Here is a 7,113-nt window from a genome sequence, read left to right as displayed (position 1 = left end):
CGGGCCACCTAAGTATACTTCGCAAAATGCAGTCCTGCTTCAGGGTTAGTGAGTACTTCCCGCACCTTCCTGAAATTAACTTCTCATCGCTCAATGTGGCGTTTTGCAAGAACACCGTTGAGCGCTTAAAATAAAGGACAGAAACGCCTGGAGCCAGCCACAGTGAAAAGTTGCTGAACTGGCTGAGCGAGAGACGTGCGAGCATCGTTAAATTTGTGGCGTCACCAGCATTTTAGCACTGCTCATCTAGTAAGGGTAAAGTGATCTGAGGAGTGAGTTTGTCTGGGTACTCACGTGTTCCCTTTTCTTCCCCGTTCCAGGAAAGTTATGCTTGTTCTAAGCCCTTCGACACCGTCATGTTGGTAAAATGAGAGGTGGTAACAAGGACAGGTCTGTGGACTGATAGAGGAAACGATTCCTAGGATAAATCCGTGCTTCTGTGTTTTGGGTTAACGAGAAAAAAAAATTAGAAGAGATGGAATTCTTTACATCAAGCTGGCGAATGTTTTTTTTCAAAGGCAGCACAAAGGAAAATGTGAACGAGCCCGTCACAAACCGTTCTTAGGCGCGGAATGGTTGGGTACTCTAATCACTGAATCGTTGACGGTTGCTGGAGTCTCTACTGCAGTGTCAGCTGCAAAGCGAAATATGTATTTGTATTTGTATTTATTTTTCCTCAAAGTTCCCGTTTGGGACTTTACACGAGGGGAAGCGAAATGCTCACTTATTGGCACCATAAGAAAAAGCCAGCAGTTAGAATGAAGCCATCGCCGGTTTCAGCAAATATTCCTCTCTATATTTTCCTGCCACCTAGCTGTTTCCGTTTCCAAGGCCACTGAACACATTTTGCTCGAACAGAAAAATAAAAACGCTGACAACCACACAGATGCTATGGCGAGTGCGTTTCTGCCGTCGATTAAAATGACGAAAAAAACAAAAACAATCGCCCCCTTGTTATCTTTATAGTTGTCATCGCTGCACCGTGGTGATGCGACCTATCGCCCGAGGTGATAGATAATCGACCAGAGTCCGAAAGCGACGCAAGAGCGGCGCCTGTATTGACATTGCCCGTAAGCTGAGGGAGTAATAAAAGGAAGAGAAAAGAAAACGCTGAGCAAACACGTTACGAGATCTCGTCTCCTGTCTCTACAGACACACGACGTTGCTGGCGCTGTTCGCGTTTACAAAGGATCGCCGTTCTTAGTGCCCAACTCTTGCAGCTGTCCCGCTGAGCAGCATGCCTATACTGTTTGAGTGTGATCATGTCCTCGTCGTTCCTATTGGAAACGCTTGACTTAGGCTTATCTTAAGGGTAAAGTGAGCCATAGCTGCGTTCACACAAATGCGTTGCATGAAGCAAGCAAATTAAAGCTTGAAAGCTCACCACCCAATTAACAAGCTCAACAATGCGTTGCAGCTGATGTGGGTGATTTTTCCCGCTGATAAATTACTTTAATTTTTATTTATGCAATATTTATGCTAGCTAAAATATTATGGACACTTCTGATTCAGTAGCTTTCATAACTCCATATTCACGGTGCCTGCACTGCGCGGGTGGCGCGTTTACGATTGCTATTATCGAGCACAGTAATTAGTTTTTAAATCTGCGCTGCAGTCACGCATAACCGAGTATCGTAATTATGCCCTGTGCACTAATTCCTTAATTCCACCCTTCACGGTACCATTCAAGGTCTCAGTTCACGGTGGTTACAGGGCCTTTCCGTATGACTGCGTGCAACTATTACACAGGCGCGCCAAAAACGTCCGTAAAGCCTTTCGGAGCATTCGGCATCGCCTTGGAAGCGCGGGCCCCATCCGATGACAACGAAGACTCTACGGCACGGTCACGCGATCATGTTGTAGGGACACGTGGTCATTTCATTGTTGGTGAGCACGCATCTCAGCCGAAGACCAGGTAAATGCAAGCACGTGCTTGTGCTGGTCACATGAGCGTTCACAACGAAAACGACTCCGCTCAAACCTCAAATGAAGCTGTTCACATTGCAACCCACATGTTCAATACATACTGTGCATATGATTGCTGTATATGTTTATATTTATTTTATTTGGCAAATTGTCTCCACATGTCTATACCTTCATGTACATTGCCATTCAGAATTGTATATATCGTCATCACGAATTGGCCAAATTTTATTCTGTATGTAAATACTGATCTGTGATGTATTTGTTCGTTAGGATGTATTTTATGTACACTTTCCTTTGTTGTTAATCATGTGCATTTCCTGTTTTGGTCATTTGTCGCCACTCATGTGAATGTCTTATGTGAATCTATTATGTCTAATAAAACTTTTTCTAAACAGCGATAACAGCTGCGCTGTGAAACAGCGGAGAGCGTATCTGGCAGAGTAGGCATGCTGTGGCTCTACAGCCACATGTGTACCCAGTGCAGTCTGGATGATCCGTCATTAATGAAGTCCCATGCCAGGTTTGAGAGCAGTTAGCACTCAAGCGGTAAGCTAAAGAACAATTATAGTACGTCAGTAACAGACTAATTACGAACGCCTTAGAACAAATAGTTTATCGACACGAAGGACAACTAATAGGTTCTACACGAGCGGCGCACAATAGCCATAGCGTCGGAAGTCTCTCTAGTCTAGTAAAGAGAACAGCGCAGAACTCTATTGGGATTCCCCGGGCCCTCGAGCGGCGGCTGAGTGCGCTCTCGGACGCGGAGCGCTCATAGCAACACGCTGGAAATGAATTCGGAACTGTCTCTCGTCTGAAAAAGGATAATATTAAAACTTACATTTGTTTATAATATATAAAAAAGACAGGCTGAATGACAAACCGCTACCACAAACTTCCGCCAGTGATAAAAGAATAAACAAAAAATACCAACTTCCTCAAGAAGTGCCGACTGTGACTGCAGCTTGTCTAAGACGATTAAGTTAAAAAGCGACTAACGTTGCTGCTGCAAACGGACTTTTTGTTTTTAACCTTTTTCAAGTTAAACTTGATGGTTAATTTTCAGCATGCATGCAAAATTGTTGGCGGTTACGGTGGCGCCCCTTACACAGTAGTTCGAGACAATAAATTTATCAACAGAGTTTGTCCTGCAGCAGCGATATAACTCTTTTGAGTTTGATAGATAATCTCGACACATTAGTCATTGTCACCGGGTTAGGTGTGTCGTGTGAGCGAAGTGAAAATGAAAAATAAAATAAAATAAATTGTTAGCGGGATTTTCGTCGAATGGTATGTGAATGAGACCTGATCTCTTGATTCTTTCAGAAAACAATAAAAGGCTTGTGCTGATGCATAAAGCTTAATCCGGTCAAATTTGAAGAAGACTTTAGCATTTCGTTGTTTTCTTCGCTTGCTACATTGCATTTACCCAAGGCCCATTTCGAATACCCTGGTAAAGCAAGCTTTTCTGAGGTTTAAACGAATTGCTGCTGTAAATATGGCCTTTTAATAAGATGTCAATCAGCACTGTGCTCAGCGGAGAAGCCTGGACGCCGTCTTGACTTTATTCGGTGGCGGCGTGCCTGTTTATAAAGCTAGCTCAAAAGTTTTGGCATGGCTTATCAGAAAGTGGTGATTCTACCTTCTTTAAGCTCACCAGATGCTAAGACCTCTTGAGTTGCCATTAGGGCAGCAAATAATCCGCTGGGAAAACACCAGATACGACTGGTGTTTGTTAATTGTTATTTCTTGCCAATCTCCATCTAAATTATTAACGAGCTATGTAACAGGTGCCAATGCTAACAAGTTAAAAGAAAACAAAAGGAACATGTAATGCAGAGCCCCTGTGTTTAAAGAATCTTGAATACTTTCTAAAGAGGAGAAACATTTCTCAAGTCCTCTCTGTAATATCTTCTTAAACGATATTCGTTATTTATGCACAACGATGGCCCACTCTTGCCCATACAAATACTAGTTATTGCCTTCGGTATAATTCCTTGTTTTTCGACGCCCTGTTTTTGTTCTGTTATTTCCTGCATACTTCTTTCCCTGCTGGTTTTCATCTCAGCTCACAAATTCAGCTATTCTATCAACTCAAAGACATAAGCCCAATGCATAGGACGAAGCTACCAAATAATGCTGCAGCTTCATTTCCAGCTCGTTTAGCATCTGTGCCTGTGTGAAAAAAAAAAAAAGGGTTCAAACCAGCACAGGATTTAATAGGAGTCAAGACTTTTTGACCCCCCCCCCCCCCCCCCCCCCTTCTTTCTATAACAAAAGCTGCCAAGCACCAAACGCAGGTTACTGTTCAGCTAAATTTCCCATTCTTGAAGAACCTATATCATAAAGCGTGCTTCACATTCCCTCTATTTCTTTTTTTTTATTATATCGTGACCTGTAGTACAGGCAGCCGTCGTTTATATTGTCTTTTCAATCTATTATTATTACTTTGGGGCGGGAAGAAAATAACCAGAAAAAGAAATGAGTCATACACATTGAACTGTCATTAACTTAAATTAAATGCTAGCGCTGCACTAAATCTGGAAGCCTTTAAGCTGCACTTGCGCTTTATTACAAGAATAGAAGAAAACGAGAAAAAACTGGAGATTCATGAACCATTTGTGCTCCTATTAATGAATACTGGTGACGATGCCTTTCATCACCCCGTATATAAGAACCTTCGTCGTCCTAATTAAGCGTCCATAATTGGGCACGCAGCCGCATCTCTTTGCAGAACTGGGGTGGACGCATCAGGGAGCTGCAGTTATTACCCCGCCTCTAAGTGCAAGTGCTGCTGAGTTGGGCGCCGTCTTTTTAGAGAGCCATAAAGCGGTTAATCGGCCTTAAATGAAGGCTGCAGTAATAAATCTTTCTTTATTAAAAAGCGACAGCTGGGCTGGAGACTTTTGAAGTAAACGAGACCGACGCCACATGTCGTAACCGAAAATGGTGACGTACACGTACTGTCTGAAGAGACCGTTATTCAGGCCAGTGCTCACAGGATTCAGCGTTTGCCAGATGAATCGATTTCGACATACAGCAAGCCCTCTCCTATGGCAATTTTAGTACTTTTTTCAATTCGCTAGACTACATTTCTGCTTTGTAGTAATGAACGAAAAGAGAAAGAGTGAAATGGAGATGGATATAGACATTTCAGCGGAAAATATGGGCGCGTAATTCTTTAATTCCCATTTCTATATGTGCTAGGGTGCGCCAAAGATGTCAGTTGCAGGCGCCGTGACGTAAGCCACATCGTTTCGCGATGACGAGATGCACACAGCTCACATTCTACGGCGAATTATTTGGATGGAACTGTAACAGATGAGTAGGTATTTAAGGGAGCATGAGCCCTGAAGGACAATGAACCTGTGGCGGCGCAAAGGGAAGGCGATGGATGGTGGCCACTGCACCAGCACTACTGGGTCCCAGCAAAAATTCCGGGCCGCAACAAAGTCAGAGGCATCATGCATGCTCAAAATTTTATTCGTCATCCTCACTCCTTTTTTTCGGGCCACTCCGGTGTACTTATCTCGGTGTCTTTCAGAATGCCTCCAAACACCAAAGGATTGAAGAGATGGAACAGCTGTGTAGTATGGATCAAAATGGCGAGACACTATGCCTTCGGTTTTTTTCTTCTCCAATTTCTTGAGCCCCTCTAGCCCCCTGGAGGACTTGGAAGAGTCAGGCTCCTCACAAGCCGAGTGCCATGCCTGGTTCCCGACGAATCCTGCTCGTCGTGGGTTTTGTGGCACTCCTTTTTTCGGTTTGCAGCAGCCAGGGCACGTCCAAGAGGAAATTGTTAACGGTAATTGATTATGTTTCGAAATTAATTTGCCGTTTATTTTAGAGGCAGAATTATTCAACAAAGTTATGCACAGGTGCGCACAGTTCTACCCATAAGCTGGTCAAGGGAGAGGGGGAGGGGCTTTTTCTCAGCTTCTTTGTGGCTTCATGATGCGTGCACCATGTTGTATTAAGTTTATAACACGTGTACGCTGTTATGATATTTATCATATAATGTATCCGACCGTTAATAATTTTCCATTAGAAAATATGCAAGGCGTTTATCTATGAAAACTGGGCCGCGAAAGAATAGTATTGGTAGGGAGAGAAGAAATGGTGGCATAATATGGGGATTCGAGAAAGAAACACAAGAAGTTACACTTGTCGACCAGGTGACAGCTGCCTTTACATAAATAACAGAGAAAGGAGGGCGGGGGGCACGCTGCCACGAATGATGTATACGTACCTACCTGCCTTGTAATCCAAAAAGCCAAAAAGCAGCACTGACAAAATCATGATAATTTAATTTAGTTGAAATGCGTTTTTTATTTGACGCCATCCTTTACGGTTCGCCATTGGCATCAGCTAGGGCACAAAATATGGCCATTCGAACGCGCAGATATGTTTGAATAAGACATCTCGGGATAGTTGTTTCATTACGACTGAAGACAGCGCAAGCTACACAAGGACAAGAAAGGGAAGACGAGACATATGCAGCGCTAACAGGTGAATATTTAATTTTCTGACCCTTAGATGGACATAATGCAGCATCAAGAAAACAAGAACAACACAACAAAGCCTGACAAACAGTCATCGACACCAGAAAACATACAGGAGAACCAAGACCACCCAGCTCATGATAAGAAGCGCAATTCTTTTATCTTAGAAGGGCTGCTGACTTACGCAGTGTGCATTGCCACAAGACAATGGAATCGAATACACGATGCCCTCAGCGCAGGGAACGAACCAGTCACGATGATTTATAATGCATCCGACATGTCTAAAACCCATTTGATTAACGCGCTTTCACAGACTTGACAAGCGATCCAGAGCTGCAAATAGAACACCCACTCTAGCTTATCCTCATATTTTTCTCAAGTTATGTGGAATCCCAGGTGCGTACGGAATGACCGCGATCTTTCTACCTTATCACTTTTTTTTTTCTCCTTTGTTCTCAACAAAGCCTCAGCCACTGAGGGTAAGAACGGCAGCGGGTATCTAGCCTGCACTAGTCAGGCGCGTTTGGTTTAAAAGCTACTTCTAGGTATTGGTTGCAGGATTTTTCAGTGCATTCCTAAAGCACTATTTGATGTTACTGGGCTTAATCAGCTTTGAGTGCGTTAAATCCAATGGTAGAGTGGTTTGTTGGCCCGAGGCTCAAAGGCCCAGCATGCATGATTGTGA

Source organism: Amblyomma maculatum, chromosome 6 (genome assembly GCF_055883805.1).
Source record: "Amblyomma maculatum isolate TAMU_Amacu chromosome 6, ASM5588380v1, whole genome shotgun sequence".
Taxonomy (NCBI): domain Eukaryota; kingdom Metazoa; phylum Arthropoda; class Arachnida; order Ixodida; family Ixodidae; genus Amblyomma; species Amblyomma maculatum.
Note: the sequence above shows the minus strand (reverse complement) of the source record.